Source organism: Pantherophis guttatus, chromosome 15 (assembly GCF_059756535.1).
Source record: "Pantherophis guttatus breed Tessera chromosome 15, ASM5975653v1, whole genome shotgun sequence".
Lineage (NCBI taxonomy): Eukaryota > Metazoa > Chordata > Lepidosauria > Squamata > Colubridae > Pantherophis > Pantherophis guttatus.
The window spans coordinates 11656470-11678924 of record NC_142077.1 but is presented as its reverse complement, the minus strand read 5'-3'; the positions used below and the strand labels follow the sequence as shown (position 1 = coordinate 11678924).

General features: G+C 46.2%; 1 long non-coding RNA gene across 1 annotated transcript; it reads right to left on the bottom strand.

Annotated features, from left to right (window-relative positions):
* Positions 1-2041: 2041 nt before the first annotated feature.
* LOC148111895 (uncharacterized) lies at positions 2042-4560 on the bottom strand. The gene is made up of 2 exons (XR_015729968.1): positions 3857-4560; positions 2042-2364 (listed from the first exon to the last, which is right to left on the bottom strand). It is a non-coding gene; the product is annotated as an uncharacterized LOC148111895 (long non-coding RNA).
* Positions 4561-22455: the final 17895 nt, after the last annotated feature.

The following is a 22455-nucleotide window of genomic DNA, read 5'->3' as shown; positions in this document are numbered from 1 at the left end:
AGGGACAGCTAAAGCGCAGCCTCCTCCATTTTGTGGCGGGAACCTCTAGTAGAAAGAGGGAAAGGAGGAAACTGGATGTAGCTAGAATTCTCTTTGTGGCTTTTTTCATCCCTTTTCAAACTCTGTTCTGTGTGTGGAACTTAATCTCTTCTTTTGGCTCCTTGAATAAAGTCCACCTTGGTTTAAGCCCCGGAGTTTCCTCAGGGCCTCCCTGTCTCCCCCTCAGGCCGGCTGAGCCCCTGAGTCCCAAGGCCAGAGCTTCTCCCCTCAGATCCCCTCCTGGCTCCCCAGAATTAGAATATTATGAATTACCCCCATTGAAGCAAATAGAGCTGCTGTTTTCAGATGCATAAAAGGTGTTTGATAACGTGAATTATGGCAATTTATGATAAAACAGTTGAAAATGATGGATTTTGGAGACAGATTCATAAATAGGATCCAAACTATGTATAGAGAGACCAAGCGGGCAAAGGTGAAATGACAAAGAAAATAGATATCAGAAAAGGAACAAGACAAGGATCCCCTTTATCTCCATTATTATTTATATTGACATTAGAGGTTTTAAATAGAAAAGTGAGACAGGAAAAGGAAATAAAAGGAATGAAAATAAAAAAAGAATATAAATTACAAGCATTTGCAGATGATTTGGTGTTTATCATGGAAGCTCCAATAGAGACAGCGCCAAAACTATTAGAGCAAATAGAAGAATATGGGAAAGTAGCAGGACTGAAAATCAACAAAGATAAGACAAAAATATTAGTTAAATATATGAGAGAAAATCAAAAGAAGGAGATGACAGAGACACTGGACATCCAAATTGTGAAGAAAGTGAAATATTTGGGTATCCATCTGACATCAAGATGTGCAACGCTCAAGGAAGACAATTATTATAAACTGAAAAAACAAATCAAAACAGACCTGGAGAAATGGAGAAACTTGCAATTACCACTAATGGGTAGAATAGCATTAATAAAAATGAATGTATTACCAAAAATATTATTTTTCTTTCAAACTATACCAATAAAACTGGAGAAAAAAATACTTTGAAGAGCTGAAGAAAATAAGGTGGAAATATGTGTGGCAAGGAAAGAGCAAGAATTAACATTAAAATGCTACAAGATGCAAGAACTAGAGGTTGCTTGGCTTGGTGGACGTGGCAGAGGAAGGTTACTGCAAAATCCCCATTTCCTCCTGATCAGCTGGGACTCTGGAGGCAGAGAATAGATGGGGGTGGGGCCAGTCAGAGGTGCAATTTACTGGTTCCCCAAACTACACAAAATTTCCGCTACTGGTTCTCCAGAACTGGTCAGAACCTGCTGAAATCCACCTCTGTTCCAGTCCTGCCTTAGTACTTTTTGATTGGGGTGTGAAACTTGGAAAAATGTTCTGAGATTGATGTGGGATATCAGAATTGGGGATTCCTAGAGTGTGAGATGGCCAAGTGTCCAATATTGTGTGGTTTGATGGAGGAAAGTGAAATTGTGGGAAAAGACCAGTTCCATGTTGGGCAAAGCCATAAGTCTCTCTGCCTTCTTCTGCTTGTGAGAGAACCAGAGGAATTTGTGTGGTCACTGTGAATCTTAGACTGATCTTGGTCAGATCCATCAGAGCTTTTCTTATCTCCTTAGAATGGAATTTGCAAAGTGATCCTGTTTGCAATTAGGAGCCATTATAAGACATAAAAATTGATTCCCAATTGATCAGCAATCTGTGTGGTTGGAGAGCAGAACAGCTTCCATGGGTGCCTCTTCCTAGAAACCTGAAAGTGCCCCCCCCTCTTATTCACCCCCTTCTTGGACCTGGATGAATATTATGCAGCACTGAAGGTTTGTGACCTGGTCAATGATGTGGCTGCCTTTAGACAGGATCCCCTCAACCTCCTCCTGGGGAGAGTCTCAAGGTCCCCTTTCTCTGGACATTTGGCCCAGCCCTTCACAGACAAGAAATGCTTTACGTACAAATTGTAAAGTGGAAAACTAAACAGCCTGAAAACTGCTATATTATTTCTCTGGTTGATGAAAGAAAAAATATACAGTGGAAATTTCTTTACACACTTTAATTTTTTTATTTACTTTATTTTTTTATTTTGGTGTAAAGTACCAAACAACAAATAAAAACAACCCCAAACTGAAATCCCAGACAGTTCTTCTGCTGAATTCTTTCTGCAAAGGAGGTTTTTATGAGGAAATCAAGAAAGAATTATATAAGAGAGATGAAGATTTCCCTCTTCAGCTGAGAGCCAGTCAAACATGGCATTTCACATCATTCTGGCATTTTCACGGAGAGGATCAGGCAACCAGGCTGGTTCCCACAGCTTCTTCCTGACCTCTTTTCCTGCTCACTCTCTCTCTCACACACTTTTAGCTGTAGGAAGAAGTGTCTGAATTATTTTTTATAAAGTGTCACATTCAGTAGCTGTTGCTGAACACCAAATTTCTCTGAATGACTTCTGCACAGTTCTCTTTAGCAAAATTTATTGAGCTAAGAAGATACAAGAATTAGAGTTATTTCTCATTTGGAAACATGTAGATATTATTATTATTTGACTCCTGAATACTATTTAAGAGGAAATAATTAATGTGTACTTTCAAATGAAAGAACATTTTACAATCCCTTTAAATATTAGGGTGTTACGTCTCATGCTTTTACATTTGTTCTGGCTGTGAGCTGCTCCTTTGTGTTGAGGTCTGGCCTCAGAAGGATAATGTAGCACTTGGGGATGAAGATGCAGACCAGCAGACCAGCACTGGAGGCCAGGATGGAGAAGACCTGCACAGCCACCATGTATTTCCCTTTGGTGCTCAGGTAGGTGGGCACAAAAGTCACCCAGACACTGCAGAAGACCAGCATGCTGAAGGTGATCAGCTTGGCTTCGTTGAAGGCCCCAGGCAACTTCCTGGCCAGGAAAGCCACCGTGAAGCAGATGGCAGCCAGGAAGCCCATGTAGCTGAGGGTGACGTAGAACATGACAACGGCCCCTTCGTTGCATTGCAGGATGATCTCTCCAGGCTGGGAGTGGAGGTCAGAGTCAGGGAAGGGGGGAGAAACTCCCAGCCAGGTGGAGGAGATGATAATTTGGACTGCAGAACAAGAGAAGATGATGGAGTTGGCCAAGCTCTTCCCCAACCATCTCTTCACTCGGTTTCCTGGTTTTGTGGCCAGGAAGGCCAGCACCACCATGATGGTTTTGGCCAAGAGAGAAGAAACGGCAACTGAGAAGATGATGCTGAAGACCGTTTGTCGGAGAAGGCAGGTGGCTTTCCTTGGTTGACCAATGAAGAGAGAAGGAGACAAGAAGCAAAGCAGGAGGGAGACCAGGAGGATGTAGGAGAGGTCCCGGTTGTTGGCTTTGACAAGGGGAGTTTCTAAATACTTAATGAAGATGATTAAAACAAGACCTGTGGTTAGGAAGAAGAGAAGGGCAAAAGAGACCAGGATGATGCCCAGATATTCTTCATAAGACAGGAAGGTTACAACTTTGGGGATACATTGGACTCTGTCCACATTTGGATATTTATCATCGGGGCACTTGGTGCATTTTTCAGTATCTGAGAAAGAAAAAAGCAATATTTCCTCAATATTCTGTCCTTTACATTTCAAGAAGTCCTCTTTTTTTTTTGGGACTGATTCCAGCAATATTTTTCAAGATGTGTTCTTTAAATATTCCACAGAAAATAATGATAATATACTTTTCTAATATATTTATAGCTAACTATATGAAATTGGAGGATTAGTGCATTTTACATAAACACAAAAAAGAGTTGAACTTCAAGGCATGTTTTAATTTGCACTTTCATCAAAATGCTCTGGATAAATCCATTTCCACCAGGCCTTCCTTTCCTCTGATGTCACCCACCTTCCTGAGTGGAGAAGGTCCCCTCCGGACAAGGAACGCAGTCATAGCAGCAAACTGGCTCTCCTTCTCGAGCCCTCTTGACAAATCCAGGATGACAACTTTCCACACATTTGGACTGAGGCAGGGACTGAGCAGAAAAACAAGGAATGCCAAAGAAAATGTGTTAGGACTCTCCATCCATGGAAAATGGGGAGAGAAATGGACATTAGACAAGTAGCCTCTATGCTTCACTGAGGTAAATATGAAATCTCTGACTCCTTCCAAACAGATCTAGGAGATGTGACCCTGGAAGATTCTTCCCTTAGTTCCTTCCTTTTGCTTCTGGCACAACACGTTGGAATAATAAAGGACTTTTCGACTTAATAAATTCTGGAAGGATGGAATTGAGAAAAGATTTAAGCATTGTGACAAATGTAAAGGTTCCTCCTCATGACTGTATTAAAAGGCATTCCTCCACTCTTCATCTATCTATCCATGGTGATGATGATCATATTAAATTTTTAAATACAGTCATTGTCAAAGATTTATTAAATTATTTTATTTAATAAAGATTTATTTAAGTAGAGTAAAATGTTATTAAAAAGGAAACTTCTGACCAGTAGGGTCTGGAAAGGTTTCTTCTGGACTACAGAAAGCCTTGCAAAGCTGGTCCCCTTTGACACTAGTTCAAAACAGTCTCCCCGTTAAGAGACAAAGCAAAAATTCCTCATAAATTATAGCTCATGATGTTACCTAGTTGGGTAATGAAACTCCTGCAAGAAAACAAGCAAGCTCAGAGAGCACCAAGGAGCCCTCATGTCAGTCCTGAGCTACCAATATTCTCCTTTATTAAGACTGAAGGTTTCTGCATAGTTTCTAGAACTGTAGTGAGATTGAGGGGAGATCATGAGAAGGTTCCCTGAAAAAGACTGAGTCGCCAATCTTTGGCTGCAACAGAGGGGACATGAGTGTGAGTCCTGGGTCAGGAGGAGATATTTCTAAGGTCCATCTAGTTAGCCAAGAAAAAGTCCTTTGTGTTGAAGAACTTCAATTAGGAGACTCCAACTGGCACGGAAAGACAGACCCACATTTAATAGTAGTTGAATTTGTAGACTCCTTTTCAAGCAGAGGGACTGAAGATAGCTAACACTCAAGATCAACAAGGCCATTCATTTTCAGATGAAGAGCCCTCTTAATTAGCAAAGGCCAAATCTAAGTAGCATTTCCTGTCACAATCTGTCTCCTTACTTCTGATATCGGGAAGACCTTTTCTTTGAACTAAAGTTGTGTTTCAGGTTTCTGGGACAAGGGATTCTCTCACTGGTCACTCTCATTTTATGTGACCTGAAAGTCTTGGACCTCCTTCCTAGGGGCAGAAGATCAATTGCTCCCCCCAGTTGGGTGAAAGACAGATAGGGCTAACTTTGACCAGGTCTGGACTACTTAAAAACATCACAGACCATGGACCTGCCCTTTCAGGGAACCATTTCCCAACCTCCTTTCCCTAAGCAGGACAAGAGGAAGCTTCTCTCCCAATGGAACCCCCAGGAGCTCCATCCAGCCATGATCCAATTTCATCTCATTCAGTCCAAACCTCAATTCAGGGTCTCTTCAACAGAATCCCCTTCAGCTTTGCTCTTTCAGGACAAGGAACAAGCAAACCTGAGGCTCTTAACAACACAACCTCCAGCACTTGAGGGTTTCTCATCCCAGGTTGGACATGGCTGAACCAGCTACAAAGAGTCTTCAGTATTACAGCAGCTGAAGAACAGCTTGGTCAATAGTGCTGAAGGCTCCCAAGTGGTCTATAGAAAGAAAACTATAAGGTTTCTACTCCCCATGTTCAATTCTCAATGAAGGTCATGGACCCTGGAAACTAGGCTTAGTCCATATGAAATGGGTCCCAAATCTTTGGAAAAAAGAGGAATCACACCAAAATTTCTCCCACCTGGTTGAGGAACTTTAGCTGTGAAAGAGCATTCTGGTTGATAGTAAGTCTCTGTCTTTCCAAAGTCCCCATTCGAAGTTTGATGGGATTCTCCATGGGGCGAATTAAATGGCTCAGGATTGCCAGATCTGCTGCTACATCTCCATTTTGATCCAAGTAGAGTTTTATAATGGAAATATTGCAATACTCATTCTTCTGCAGGAAAGGATGGAACTAGAAGGGGAACATCCAGGAAGTTTAACATCTGAAAGCTTTTTTAAAAAAAATCCCCTTTAGCATTTACACATTTGAATCTTTTTTCTACAGCTGCCTAACATCAAAATATACATTTAGAAAAATAGGCGTTACTCCCTTCATAAATAAAACAAATGTTCAGCAAATTGCTCAACCCTATATTGGCAAAATATATATTAACAAAAAATAATTGATGCAATTGGTAAATTATAGGGGACATTCTAAAGCAGATGATAAATGAATCATAGGGAAAAAATTATTTATAAACGCCTGGAAAACATCAGGTTGATTATGAAAAATGGTTCATTTAGTGGCCATTTCAAAGTCATTTCAGATCTCTTCCATGTTGCTCCAGAGGGAGGAGGGGAAATGGGGCAATGAGCTCAGTCAGAAGGGAGGAGATTCTGGCTGAAGGAGAGGAAAAAGACCCTGAAAAGAGGAGCCATTTCAGAGCTGAGCCCTCAAAGCAGAGAAGTTCAGCCTCCCCTTCACTGAGGAGGCAAAGACTGAGCAGCCGTCAGTCAGAGAAGCTTTGACTGGGACTCCTGCAGAGAGGAGGGGTTGGGCTAGATGGTCTCAAAGTGTCCTTCAAAGTTATAAAGGTAAAATTCAACTATGCTAATCACAAACCCATAAAGAGATGAGTGTATTTAAAAATGCATACATCCTTTTAAAATTCAGGGGCCTGGTGGCTCAGCAGACTAAAAGCATTGTGATTAACACCACCTGCCTGCAATTACTGTAAGTTCGAATCTCACCAGGCTCAAGGTTGACTCAGCCTTCCATCCTTTCTAAGGTAGATAAAATGAGGACCCAGTTTGTGGGGGAAATAAGCTGACTTTGTATAAATATACAAAAGTATGAAGGCTATTGCTTAACGCATTGTAAGCCACCCTGAGTCTCCGGAGAAGGGCGGCATATAAATCAAATTAAAAAAAAAAATTAACTGCGTTTAAAACCAAAATCTATCTGTCGTGGGGCCTGGTGCTTAGAAGATGATATCTCCAGCAATCGGATTGGCCCAACCGTTGATCTTCTGAAGCCCAATGTGGTTGAGAAGGTTCCCCTCCTTCTCCTTTGGGTTCCTTCTCTGAAGGACCTAAGATTGATGGATCCATATTGTTAGAAATAGGAAACCAGCAATAAAGCAAGGGAGGCAATCTGGTACCCCAAAGGAGCAAAAGTTTATCAAAGCATCTGCAATTAGCACAGCCCCCCAAACCCCTCCCCCAAGGCTGTGTGTTCTCCCCACTTCTCTTCTCTCCGTATACCAATGACTGCATCTCTAAGGATCCATCTGTTAAACTACTGAAGTTCGCAGATGGCACAACAGTGATCGGCCTCATTCGAGACAATGATGAATCCGCATACAGACGGGAGGTTGAACAACTAGCCTCGTGGTGCGACCGGAACAATCTGGAACTGAACACATTCAAAATGTAGAAATGGTGGTGGACTTTAGGAGAAATCCTCCCATACTTCCACCTCTCACAATACTAGACAACACAGAATCAACAGTAGAGACCTTCAAAATTCTAGATTCAACCATATCACAATACTTAATTATAGTCATAGGGTTATAATTATAGTCATTCAGTGTTGTACCTTATGATTCTTGATGAACGTATCTTTTCCTTTTATGTACACTGAGAGCCTATGCACCAAAGACAAATTCCTTGCGTGTCCAATCACACTTGGCCAATAAAAAAATTCTATTCTATTCAAATCCACCAGGTGGACCCAGATCAAAGCATGCAAGAGGTTTTATGCCCTTCCTCCCGTCACTCAACACTGTCCTGCTTCCCCATTGGCTGAAGGACTAGCAAGCTCTCGGCCTATCCGGAGCTCCTTTTCAACTCCTGGCCTTATTTTCCCCAGCAACCCCCTGTCTCCATGGCCTGGTGTGATTGTGCACCACTAACTTTCCATTGCTCTTTTGCATAAATTGGTTATTTTTGAAATGTGTCCATTAAGCTCTTTCTCAGAAATCCCTCCCCCCCTTTTCTTTCTAGACTTTTCTGAACCACTTTGTTCACTCTAAGAACAATACCACTTTAACTAGTTTTTCAAAAAGTTCCTTGACTTTCTAGTCCCTTATTTTCTTTATTTATTACGCAGAAGTGGAAGCTGTAATGAAACATTATTTTAGAAGCAATTCTTCATATCTGACAATATCGGGACCCCCATACCTGCCACGGCTGCAGCCTTGGAGCCCCCAACCTCCCTTCACCCTCCTTCCTTCCCCTCCTCCATCTGGAGGAATAGGCAGAGTTCAAGGCCTGGACGAGAGTCTGAATGAGACTGTAGAAAAGGTAACGATTTAGGATCTTTCTTCTGTTCTTTTTCTCCTGGGTCTCCAGTGCGGCTTTCTGGGTGCATCTTCTGCGGCCTTTGACAGAAAAGACGATCTTTGAAAGAGAACAGCGGAAATAAAGATCTTGAAACTTTCTTTCCACAAAGAAATTGTATTCAAAGGCTTCATCCATTGGCCTTTTTTTTAACAGATAAGCAAAGTTCCAAATACTATGGATGTATTTGTGAAGTCTGTGCTTTTCCAATGTTAATGTTCCCAAAGCTGTACAGATCCAGACTTTCCCTTCAATGGGTCCTGGCAAATGCATAAGTGTTAAATGGAAAGGAAGGATTCTCACCCAAATGGACACATATTCTAGGAAGTGAACAAAGACATTGACTTGTCTCCACTTAGAGAGGGAATCCCTGAGGGCTCTTGTGTATCCAGTTGTTGAGAACAGTTGTGATATAACCACACAAATTCCATTCCTGACAAGCACAGGGGGAAAAATCCTCATGAAATTCTCTCCCTTCTCTGTGTCTGAAGCAAAGAGGCCAATCAGGGTCCATCTGAAGTGGAGGAGCACTTGGACAATTGCTGGGTAGTGGAATCCTTCTTTGGGCTCCATCTGATGGAAAAAGGGAAATTTCCTTTTATCACTCAGAGCCTCTGAAACAAGGTTATTACTAATCTGAAAAAAACAATGAAGAAAGCTGTGTTATATTGGGGGTCAGATAAAGTCCAAAACTTTATTTTTTTAATAAATTCAACTTGGTATTGATGAACAAATTAAATAGATTATTGTTGATTAGCAATTATGCCATATCAAGAAACAAAATATTAAGCACAGTGTTAACAACACTGTATATAAAAATGGAGCCCAAGAAACAAATTAAATAAAAAAGAATAAGAATAAAAAAACATATTTCTGTATCACAATTTATTGCAATCAGACCCACATGTCTACGGAGATTCTCAGTCGTCCAGGTTCTTCAGCTCTGGATGAGAAGCAAAAGGTCTTCAAAGAAAAACCAGAAAGTCCAGTTGCCTCTTGAAAAAAGCACCTTTGGGACAATCAGATCCAGATGTGCAGGTGTCAAGTGAGCGTTTCCTTCCAATAAAGGGCCCTATTATATCTTTAATTCTGACTGAACAGCAAATGTTTTGCTTTAACACAAGTTTCCCAATAGGTTGTTTGTCTAATGTGCAGTCCAAGACTCTCATCTCTCTCTTTCTTATGCAGTTGACATTCAATATTCCAGATTCTTGGTGAAGCAATATTTGTTTATTTATTTATCTACCACTTTGATTATTTCTGGGCTTCTTCTCTAGTTACACAAGAGATAAGGAGACCACAGCTCCTAATATAATTTGTCAGATGCATCATCCTAGAGAGCTTTATTTGAAATTCTGCATCTTCTAACCCAGAGAATTTGGGGACTCTGTCAGGTTCCAGAGGTTTAATTGTACACTAAGAAATTCAGCCCTGTGGAAAAGGAAGGAGACCCTCTGTGAGTTCTGTGGTTTCATGTATCTGGACAGAGGAAAAAGCATCTGGTCTTCAGCAGTTCTTAAAAGGAGGTAAATGCAACCTCAGGTGAACAGCAACACAGGACATATTACAACCTGTCATCATTTACATTACAGAAAGAGAGCCAAAATGGAGAAGCCAGGTGTGAAAGGCTAAGGACACCCTGACTGCTTCCATGGGTGTGAAGAGGCTGAGAGGAAGCCTGGTGCTGCTGATCAAGGGACCTGGATTAATCGATCATCACAAGTGTGACGGCCTCTATAAAAGCCAAAGTTTCAGGAATTTTCTGGTCTCCAGCATTGAGGTCTGTGTTAACACAATGCCAAAGGGCAAAGAACCCAGCAGTGATCTGAGAGAAGCCATTGTTGCTGCCTATCAATCTGGGAAGGGTTACAAGGCCATTTCCAAACAATTTAAAGTCCATCTTTCTATAGCAAAGAAAATTATTCAGAAGGGGAAAACATTCGAGGCAGCTGCCAATCTTCCCAGGAGGGACCATCCCAGCAAGTTCACCCAAGGTCAGACCGTGCAATGCTCAGAGACATGGCAAAAAAAGACCAAGAGTTCCACCTGAGACTCTACAGGCCTCAGTGAGCCTGTTAAATGTTCCAGTTCCTGACAGCAGAATCAGAAAAAGACTGAAGAAGTTTGGTTTGTTTGGAAGGGTTGCCAGGAGGAAACTTCTCTCTAAAAAGAACATGGCAGCACGGCTGAGGTTTCCCAAGTTGTATCTGAAGAGACCACAAGACTTCTGGAACATTCTCCTTTGGACAGACGAGACTTTAAAGGATAATGGTGTGAATGCATGGTTGCTCGGGTTCTCAGGGAAACTAGTAAAGAAAACATCTTCACACTTGTGTTTGAACTATCATGTTTCAAGAGTCTTTACTTTCTTAAGTTGGAAGGAGAGGGAATCCTTACACCTGCTCTCTATGTATCACTCTGTATGTGTGTCTCTCTATGTCTTTCTGTGTGTGTGTGTGTGTGTGTGTGTGTGTGTGTGTGTGTGTGTGTGTGTGTCTCCCCCACTCCCTTCGGGCGACCGTCCTCCTCCTCCCCCTCTCCTCTCATAACTCCTTGGCCGGGAGCAAAGGACAGCAAAGGGGTGTGTGGGGTGGGCGGCCGCTCGCTTAAGGAGGGTCTTAACAGGACACGGCTTCTCTCCTGCACTAATGCTCCAATCATCGCCCGGCCATGTCATCGCCCACCCCTGGCAGCTCTTCGGCCGTGCGCGGAGGGAGCGTCTTTCCTGAGGGAGGAACTTGAACTCTGTTGAGGCCATTGAAAAGTTCATGTGGATGTGTCATAGTTGCGTATTAGGAAGTCATGGGAATTGCCAAAGCAATGTGTTCCTCTCTCTCTTGTCTGACATAGATAGGAATTACCTTGGGGATTTGTGCTGCCATTTCAAAGTGAGGAGTTTCCATTCCTCTCCCATCCCTGGTTGGCCCCGCCCCTTTTATTTCATTTTTTGGACTCCATCCCGAAGTGGCAGGAAGCGAAGGCTGCCTTAGGTGCAAATGTGGCGGGAAGGCAGGTACAGGGCAGCTTCGCTTCTGCACTCTCCGGCGACCTTCCTCCCCCTCCTGCTCTCGTAACCCCCTGGCTAGCTGTGGCTGATCTGGGAGCATGCGCATGCATGGGGAGACCCTCCTTAATTGAGCCACTGCCCTCCCCGTGCCCACCTTTCCTGAACTTTGGCACTCGCTTGAGGAGAGGAGGGTCTCCCTGTGCCTGTGCATGCTCCCAGCTCAGCCACAGCTGGCCAGGGGGCCACAAGAGGAGAAGGAGGGGAGGAGAGTGCAGGAGCGAAGCTGCCTTGTACCTGCCTTCACACCACATTTGCGCATAAGGCAGCCTTTGCTTCCTGCTGCTTCGGGCTGAAGTCCAAGGAAGAAATGAGGGATGGGGCCAACCAGTGATGGGACAGGGAGCCGTGGCAGAGGGCCTAAAGAGCCGCTTGTGGCTCCAGAGCCGTGTGTTGCCGACCCCTGGTCTACGCAATCTAACCCACAGGATAATTGTCCTGTACTATCTGTTTAAACCAACGTGTATTTAGCAAATAGGAGCCTCAGTGGCTTAAAGACACTGGATCTGTTCCGGCAGTTTGAGTTCTACCACTGCATGGCGGGGTGAGCTCCCATCATTGCCTCAGCTTCTGCCCACCTACTGTGTTTCCCCGAAAATAAGACCCTGTCTTATATATTTTTTTTGAACCCCGAAATAAGGGCTTGGCCTTATTATTGGGGGGGGGGGGTGTTATTATTTTGGGGGTTGCAGGAGGCGGCGAGCGTGGCCACCTCATGGCTGCTCCTGTGTTGTGCTGCTGTGACAATGCTCATCAGCTGTTCGCTGGGGCAACCAAAGGTGGGAATCTCCCCGGTGTTCTTGGCACTCGCCCGCCTCCCATCCATCCATCCATCCCTCGCCTGCAAACTCCTGCCATGCTCCTACCTCTCTTCAGGGCGACTCCCGGCAGCCCCAGACGTCCAAAGTCTGCGCCCACCCGGCTCCCTTTTCCACAGCACCTGGCTCTTTATCGCGAGGGGTGGCATGTGGGGCAGGGGAGAAGCAAGACACGTGGGGCGAGATGTGGCTTGCTCCTCTTGCCATCTCTTCTCCCCCCATCACCAGGGACCGGGGAGACCCGAGACGTGCATCTTACCTGCCTTGCTGCTCTGTCCCGTGTCTCTCTTTTGTCTGCAGGCAAACATTTTGTAGGGTAAAAAAACCCTTGCAAGTTTTATCAAACATCTCGAACTCACAAGAAGTTTGTTTTTACCCTACAATGTGTTTGCCTGCAGACAAGAGCGAGACACACGACAGAGCAGCAAGGCAGATAAGATGCACGTCTCGGGTCTCCCCAGACCCACCTCTCCCCACCTGCCACCCCCAAATTGCATCCAATTTGGACAGGGGCAGGAAGCCCTGCCATGCACGGCGAGAGGAGGAGAAGAGACGGCAAGAGAAGCGAGCCCTGTCTCGCTCCATGCGTCTCACTTCTCCTCCACCCCACCTGCTGCCACCCTCAACAAGGAGCCGGGCACTGTGGAAAAGGAAGCCAGGCGGGTGCGGGCTTTGGGCGTCTGGGGCTGCCGGGAGTTGCCTGGTAGAGAGGCGGGAGCGGGGCGGGAGTTTCCCCTTTTCCTTCTCTCCCAAAAGCGGTCCTTGGGCACAGCCACTTCTGCAGCAGCAGACTCGAGACTCACGCTGGCCTTCCAAAGGGTACTGGAGCAGCAACTATCCACAATTTTTTAACCCTTATTTTGTCCCAACCCACATGGCCCAGTACGGTCGGGACGAAATAAGGGTTAAAAAATTGTGGATAGCTGCTGCTACAGTACCTTTTGGAAGGCCGGCGCGAGGCACATGGGGCTCATCGCTTGGCCTCCTGCTGCAGAAGTGGTCCCAATCCATGGCAAAAACAGCCGTGCTTGCTGGAGCTGCCGGCCGGAGCGACACCCATGAGGCAGCTGTTCCATGAACAGAACTGCTTGCTGTAACTCTCACTATTAGATTAGGAGGGTGCAAGGCGTATAGGGTGCATCGCTTGGCCCCCGGCTTCTTTTGCAGCTGCAATTGGCTGCAAAAGGGGCTGCGCTTGCTGGAGGCAGCGGCCTGAGCAGCACCCGAGAATCAGCTGTGAATGGCAGCCTGAGCTGCTCAGCTGATCCGATTAAGCGGCCAAGAAGCCCTGAAGTGACCGGGGAAGGGAAGGGCTGTCTCCTGTGCTGGCCATGCCCTCCCCATCACTAGGGCTTATTTTTGGGGGAGGGTATATATTTACGCCACCCCAAAAATCAGGCTTGGCGTTATTTTTGGGACATTTCCTATTTTCACGGAAACACGGTAGCAGTTGGAAAGCATGTGACAACACTAGTGGATAAATAGGTACCGCTTTGGTGGGAAATGTGGCATGTTTGGTACAGATGTCAGGCCCCTAACAATGCTGGACTTGCTTGGATGTGACACCCAACTGTGAGGCACCATCAGTGGTGAGAAAAGGCCCAGATGTTGGCACAGGACACCTCTCGGCTTTCTGGTGTGGAGCTGGTTCACCCCCTGTGGTGAACCCTGGAGAAGCTCATGGGCACAAACTGAATGGACTCGCACTCTTTGGCAGCGAAACAAATACTATGTACTAACATTGTAGACTCCTGGCTAATTATACCTTTGCCATATGCTAAATAAGTAAATATTTTAGCACTTTAGCCATATACATGAGAATTCGTCCTTAGTCCTGGTAAGTCATTAATATCCAGACTGAAAAACAAGGGTTCAAATATTCATTCTTCTGTGTTACCCCTTGGTAAGTATCGATCCTTTTTCTCGTGGCTCCATTGAGCCCCAACTTCCCCCTCAAACAAGGGCCTGGATCAGGGCCAACAGGCTAGTTACATTTTGCGGGCAATCAATTTCCTCCATCATATTGATCTGCTCTTTGTGTCAAATGCTGCACTAACATCTATAAAAGCTTGAAAACTGTGGTTTACCCGACTGACATATTGTGTAATTAGATACTTCAAAACTAATCTGTTGACAATATTAGATTATTAATGGATTAATTACTATACAACTTTATGAAACTTTTTACTTTACTTAAACGTTTTTGTTCCTCTGCAAGGAATTCACTTTTGTTCCACCCAATCTCAAATTTACTTAAGAGGAACAAGCAATATATTTCAGCCACAATATCTGTTAGTCTAACAGGCTTGTAATTGCTAGATTCCGTTTTATTCCATTTTTAAATATATATAGAGAGAGATGCTACTATTGCCAGCTTGAATACAACTGCATATGGCAGGTGTTATATCTATGTGAAAATCAACATGCCAATAGTTTATCCACAAATAGGATATTTTTTGAATAGCTGAAAAGCTGGGAGAAAATCCTCTTCAATGACCTTATTGCTTTTCAGGCCTTGTATGAGAAATTTGAACAAGAACGTAAAAAAAAAAAACATAACTGACATGTTTGCTAATATGGAGAAAAGCAACTCTTGACTTCCATGGAGAAGACATGGTTGCATCTATTGCTCACCCACCACTCACTTTACCAGAGAGAGAAAAAACACACACAAACCTGTGGGACTTTGTAACGTGCTGCTAATGTTGATGCCTGGATGGAGATGTCCCTGTTAGCTGTATCAAGAAGAGCCAGGAGGTTCTCCTTCCTTCCACAGCTGTAGTTGGGGACATTGGCTTCTCCAGTGGAGAGCATGTCCAGCAAGGCATCTGTAGTGCATAAAGTGTTCAAATAGTTGTCATGGAGGTTGTAGCCCAGTGTGAGGTTGTGCAGGAGCTGGGAGTTCTTGTTGACCCCTTGAATGGTGAAAATGAGTGGTAGGGTGTATACAAAATGGTAAGAAAACACACTGTAGAAAAATGTTCAAGTTATTATCAACAGTAACAACAAACTTTTTAAAAGAATTTATTCTTTTTTACCTCCATAAGCCTACTAAGTCTTAAGCCAATATTGATCGAAAACCAATAATCGGTTATAGAAATCTGGGAATGGGCTGGGCAGAGGCAACTACAACTGTTTCAGTCCCTCCTTTAAACAAAATGAATTCAAGTGATGAATTCAGGAGTGAATGGGGAGAGGAAAATAATCTGCATTGCCTTCAGGTTTTTTAACCCCATCTTTGGATTTGAGTCTCTTCTTCAAAATAAAAAAGGAGGCAAGTTATAGAAATCAAAATCAATCAGGAAATTAGACAAGTCGATAATATAAAAGTAAGTGAAATAAGAAGAAAAGAAGGAGAGTGTTAGGACTGCAAATGGAGGGGATGCAACTCCATCACCCCGAATGACTTACGCATGAGAAGGTATAGAAGGAGCACTGTGGAAAGGTAACATTATAGGCGATATTAGTGTTTCAGTTGTGACTATACCAATGAGATGGTCTCCTGGCCTGTAAAAGCTCCATGGTTGTTGTCCATCCTGGTGCTCCAAACTCAGAGGGCACTTCCTTCTAAGCTTCCCAGAGACTGGATGGGACACAAACAGCATCAGAAGCAGAAGAAGGAGGTCCATAATTCATGGAGCTTTATTAATCCTCTTCCTGTTTCTAATACCCACAGCAGGAACAGTTGGGAGAATTCAAAGCACTCTCAGAAGATGGAAATGCCAGCGACTTTCCTGACATAAACAGAGAAACACTCAGCTTCACCTGGAAAGGAGAAAAAGGTACAATCAAGAGCACAGATCCTGCCTGTCCCAAAACTTGTTCCCACAGAGCTTGACAAAATTCTCCTTTTCTGATGCAAGATCCTTTGCATATGGCTTCAATCTGCTCTCTCTATCACAGGTATGGAGATCTCCAAGGCCCAGATAATCATTATTAATTACAGGGAGAAGCAACTTCTCCTCTTGGGATCCTGAGCTTCTTCTGGGCTCCATGTGCAGAGGAGAAGATGGAGAAAAGCTTGTTTCTGAAAAGCCACAACTACACTCCTGGGGTCAATTCCTGTCGTGGTTGTGGTCCTTCCTGTCAGGACGTGTCAGGAAAGTGATGTTGGAGGAAGATCGTTCAATAACAAGGGAATTGACCTCTGCTGTCCTTCAACCGGGTCTCTTGTCTCCAGGGACTTGCAGGGGAAGGTCACCCAGAAGTATGGAGTTTGGTGCCACTCTAGATTGGTGACCCGTAACTCTTGTGCTGCCTTTCTTCTAAGGCCGAGGAAGCAATCAGTCCCCTTGGATTCTGCCTAAGCTGAAGAGTGGGGCCTGTTTGGGATTTTCTTTCATGTCAGAACTTCATAAATTGGAGCTGATTTTAAAAAGGGGGACCCCTCTGACATTCCCATCTCTGAGGCTGTGGGGTGAAGCCCCCTTCCCTAAAAAGCCTCCTAGTGCTTTGAAGCTGCTCTTGGGGCATCTGAGTCCCTGGTTCATTGGGATCCATTGTTCAGGGATTGTATCTCTTCTCTGGATGAGGAAGGCAGAGATGTCCCCCTTTGCCCAGGAGGGAGAATTGGGGAGGGGGCTAATCTGAAGGGAGAGGAGGGTCCCCATCCCAGGTTCTCCTCTCAGGGCCTGGCTAGGAGGTCCTGGGGGGCTCTGGGTGGAAGGCCAGGCGGAGGCCTGGGAAGGGGCTCCTCTCCTCCCGGAGGGTCTCTGCCGGGTCTCCCTGGAGCCTGGAGGGGCCCAGAGGGGAGGGAGCCAGAGACGGGGGCCCAGGAGAGGCCCAGGGGAGGGGGGCAGGGGCGGCTGGGGCCGCTTTCCTCTCAGGGAGGCCGGGGGGACCTTTCCCCACACTGGGCGGAGGAGAGTCTGGGCTGAAGAGCAGCCTCGCAGGAGGAAGAGCCTCTCTGGCTTCTCTCCCATGGTCTCCATCCAGGCTCCCACCTTCCTCCCCCCCAGATCCAGAGGCTTCGGGGCCCCCAAGGAGCTTCCTGGGCCAATTGGCCAGCAGGTCCCCCCTGAGGAGAGAAGCCAGGATGGAGGCTCTGAGGGGGGAAGGGAGGCCTGGCCCTTCCTCTCCCCTCGGCTCCCCCGGCCCTGCCTCGGCCTCTGCCCAGCAACGGAACCAGAAGGAAGAAGGTGGAGGCTTTAGATCCTCTGCTGAAAAAGAAAAGAAAAAGTTTATATATATATATATATATATGTTAAAAAAGAGGGAAAAATTCTTCATTCCCTGGTTGCCCCCCAGTGTCCCATATCCCCCTCCTGCCCCCGTGAAATCAGGGAAAAGGGGATGGGGGGGTTGGGCTTCCCCCCCTTGGGGGCCCTTCAGTGGAGGTCATCTGTCCGAGTGTCCAGTGCAGGGCCTCCCAGGGCAGGTGGCTCAACCTCAGCAAAGGCCTCTGGACTTCAACTCCCAGAATCCCCTGTCCAGCACTCGGGGTCCTCTTTCCACGCTTTAGCTGTCCCTCACGCTGCCTGTAAGGGGAAGCCTACAGTCCGGCCTTTCAGCCCCAGCTGGCCCCCACAGGCAGCGAGCAGGACAGCTAAAGAGGGCAAAGACCCTGCAGCCTCCTCCATTTTGTGGCCTCTTTTTTCCTGAGGCGATTCTCCCTCCCTCCATTTTGAGGGGAGAAAAAGGCTGAGGGGAGATTTTCTCTCCTCTCCAGCCAGGAGTCAGGGGGAGGGAGGTTGGGGATCCACTTCTGGATCCGGGGTTCTGGGCACCACCTGCAGGGCTTGGAGGAGCCGTGGCTGAGCCCATTTCCCCCCAAGTTTCCTCCCTTGAAGGCTCTGCTTCCAAGTGGGGCCTGCGAAACCTCGGCCAGGCCTGTCCTTGGAGGCTGCCTGTGGGCCCTGGCTGTCTTTGGGAGGCTGAGGCCTTAGAGAAGCTCCAGAGGCCTTTGACGAGGAGAGTCTCTGCTCCCCATGGAAGCCCTTGGAGCCCTCAGAAGAGAGAAAGTTTAGGCCTGGATGGCCTTGAACTAGGCCGCCTCCCTCCCTCCCTCCCTCCCTCAGCTTAATTAGTGCAGAAGATCCTCTCCTCCCATAAGGCCCTGCCTGTTCCTGCCCCCTTTGCCTTCCAGCGCCATATTAATTATCCCCAGGGCTCTCCTCCCCTTCCAACCACAGGCCGTCCCTCCCCTCCCCTCTCGACTTCAGCCCTAAGAATAGGAAACGTCTGGAAGTCTCTCCCTGATCCTCTCCCCTTCCACCCTCCCCTGCCTCCCCTGGACCCCCCCCCGCTTCTCCAGAGGTCCCTAAGGTCCCCCAGCCCCCCTCCCCTCCCCCTCCCCCCCTCGGCCGTCCCCACTTTTCTTTTATGTACCCTGAGAGCTTCTGCACCAAAGACAAATTCCTTCTGTCTCCAATCACACTTGGCCAATAAAGAATTCTATTCTATTCTATGCTATGCTATGCTATGCTATGCTATGCTATGCTATGCTATGCTATGCTATGCTATGCTATGCTATTCTTATTCTTATTCTAATTCTAATTCTAATTCTAATTCTAATTCTAATTCTAATTCTTATTCTATTCTATTCTATTCCTAATTCTTATTCTAATCCTATCCTATCCTATATGTACTCATTTCATGTGTTTATGGCTATGTTTTGCTAATTTACATCCATTTATTTGTGCCATTTTTTAAATGTGTCCATGTCTATGTTTATACTGTACGTGTTTCCTTGTACTTGCTGACAAATTAAATAAATAAATAAATAAACAAACAAACAAACAAATAAGCGAAGGGGGTTGGTGGGATGTGTGAACCGGATCAGAGTTTGGCATTCAGGGGAAAGAGGTGGGAGAGTGGCAGAGGGACAGAGAGGCATCTTTAGAGATGTGTGTGTGGGGGGGTTTCAGTGATTTCCCACAATTTCTGGACAAACCTTGATAAGAGACTTGCAGAGCTTTGTGGTTGTGTGTTCAGAGGATGGAATTGGTGACTTTGTATCAGCCGGATCTCCAGCCTGGGATTCTCCTTGGATGCATGCTTGCTATCGGCTGCCATAGTAACGGGGGGGGCACGGCATTTGGGTTGGGGGGCTGAGCTGGTGAGGTGGAGACCCATCTGAACTAAAAGGGAGGTTTGCTCTCATGAATGACTTCGCTGCTGAGTGGAGTTGTTTACACCCAGTCAAAGCCAACCGTCCTAGGACTCCCGGTGGACGAAAACACCTGAAGATGGGCCCCACACGACACTATGTGGGACGGGGATTGGACTTTCAGCCTGGGTCCCTGGTGGGGGTGGGGAAGGATTTGGGGAAACTTTCAACCTGTAACTTTCAAGCCTTTTGAATCAGATCTTGCCTTGCTTTTGCCGCTACCATTTCAAACTCAGTAAAACCTCAGTAGACCTCTTCTCTAGCTCAATGGAGTCGGGGGGGGCTTCATTCTTGGGTTTTGAATGGAGGCAGGCCTGACACTTTGATTCCCCTCCTCCCACTTGGAGCCCCAGAGATGGCTTTGGATGCTGGTTTCCAGAATTCCCAGTGAGGCCATGGCTCAGGATACTGGGGCTCCTCCCCAGAGCAGAAAGGCTGGGCTTGAATCCCATCAAACTGAAGAAGGGGGAATGTGGCTGTGACCCTCCCTGGGTTCCCTTCTCTCTCTCTCTCTCTCTCTCCTGCCAGGCGTTGGGAGGAAGAATGGAGGCTTCACAGGGCATCCCAGACTTTGCTCAATGTTGGCTTAGAGAGTTCTTAGAACCAACCAGGAGGGCTTCCAAACCAGGATCAGGGTCTTAAGAGTTATTAGTCAGTCCAATTAATTGTGGCACTTCTGATGGCCATAACAAATCATAGTTTCTGCATTATGCAATCACTGGTGGTCTCTTCAGGTGTGCTTGTTCTTTTCCAAAATGGAGGCAACATGTGGAGAGTTGTTGGTCTGCATCAGTCTTTTTCAAACTTTAAGATGAATGGACTTCAACCCCCAGAATTCCCCACCCAAAAATGATGGACTTCATCATGCTGGCCAGAAAATTCTGGGAATTAAAGTCCGATCATCTTAAAATGCCAAGTTTGAAAAATGCTGGTCTACATTCTTCCCTTCTATAAGGAGTTAAAGCCCTGCACCAAGAATTGGCTAACTCACATGTTGCTCAATAAGCCAGACACAATTTTTTCTCTTCCTCTTTCTACCTCAGCCCTGCATGGCTTCTCCCCCACAGGAGCCTCTCCTGGAAAGACATGGAGCCCAAGTGAGGCTGGAGAAACCCAGGGGCTGCATCCCCCCAACATTCAACCCTGGGACCCATAAACCAGGTTCGTCTCTTCCCAGTGTGGGAAGCTCCCCCTCCCCCGAAGAATGAAATATTTTGGGAAATATGAAAAAGGCAGAATATTATCTTTCCCTAAAGGAGAAATGGAGAAAAAGGCTTTTAAAGACAGAAAGCAGACTCGGTCTTCAGAATTAACCCACCACCATTTAGCAGAAGACACAGAGCTCACTACATGGCACAATTTCCTAAGGGCATTTCAGGCATTGAACAACCCCCTCCCCCCCAGCAGCATTTCAGGACCTGCATAAAATCCTGGCATTCGTCCAGCTAGTTGTTCAGCTGGTCCAGAGCCCTGGTGGTTCTGCTTCATCAATCAATGGACCTTCTTCCCAAGGAGCCTCCATTTTATTTCCAGCGTCTTTCTCCGGATTGGAACTGAACCAGATGGATTTTCCCTTCCAACACCAGGAATGGGGGGGGAGGGGGGAGTTGCCCCAGATCCCCTCCTCCTTCCTGGCCATCCTGGGCCTTCTCTATGGGTCTGGGCTTTGCTTTCCCCCTAGTGCCCCATATATGGAAAGAAGTGGCAGTGGAACATGGGATATAATCTCCCCCGTTTCCAGGATTTAGAAGATGGAACCTGGAGGGAGATTTTGCTCTGCTTTCCTTCCCCAACACGAGGCTCTCCAGCTTCCTCCTCCCAAGAAGGGCTCCCCACTCATCCAGGCAGAGTCCTGTCTGGCATCCCTGCAAGAGCCCCCTTGCCTCGCCTGGGCATGGGAAAGGGAGGCAGGGGAACATGGGATATGGGCTTCCTTATTCCCTGGTCTCAGAGAATGGAAGTTTGAAGGGGATTTTGCATAACTGCTTTCCATATCGCTCCCTCCCTCCCTCCCTTCCAGGGGTGAATTGCTTCCTTTATTTCTCCATCTCTTTTCACTTGGTTTTCTCTCACTTCTCCTTCTCTCTGTTTGTCTGTGCATGTGGGGTTTTTTTCCAACTATGCAAAGTTCTGATAAGTGGTTTTTCACTATTTTTTCATTTAGTTCTTGGAGTCAGGCCACACTATTGCATCAGCCCTTTTGTCATTGAGCATCAGCTTTCAAAGCAAAGTTAAGTTTTGTTCCAACACACCAAGAAGATCCGTGACATGCTCGGGCATTAACTATCCCCCGAGGTTTTCTCTCTAATTGCTATGCCAACAAATGTCACATTTCTTTTTATCTTCAGCCACAGGTGCCGTGTATTCCCCCTGGGGCCAATTTCAAGGCTGTAGATCCCAAAACTCTCAATTCTAGATGACAGATTTAATTCCATCTCTACTCTATCATTATGAACCACATGGGGATTATTTCCCTTTCACTTCCCTCCAGAGAAACGCCCAACAATCTCGGAGTTCAAGAACTCATAGAATTATCCAGGGATCCCTCTTGAGAGGGAGAATTATGGTAAAAGTTTCTGCTCTGCTGTTTGGCCGAATCCTCCCGGGAGACTTTGGGCAGAGACCCAGGGAGTTGTGGGCAGCTTCTCTCTTCTCCCCCCTGGCCCCAAAGGCCCCGAATGGAAAACTTTCCTGCCAGAGAACTTGGCTTCAGGCAAAAAGTTTCACTGAACAATTTCAGACTCTGGACTTCCCTCCCCACTGAAGATCAGGGCTGCCTGGATCCCTTCCCATCAAAGGGGGCTACTCTGGGGAAAAGAAGAGCTGAGGGCAAAGGGAGCCCTCTTTCTGCCTGCCAGGATGACCCCCCAAAAGATCCTCCTTTTCCATCTTCCCAAAAGAGAGCTCTGCTTTCTTCCAAGGGGTGCAAGTTTCTTCTTGAGTCCCTTGTATTGTCCCCCTTCAACGCCCCCCCTGCAAGCCCCTCTTTATCATGTAGAAGGGTTGGGAGTCCTGGGCCTTCCAGATGTGGTGGGGTAAGAACTTTCTCCCTCTTCCACTGGGGAATTGGCTGGGAATGGTACCTTTGGGGCTTCTCCAG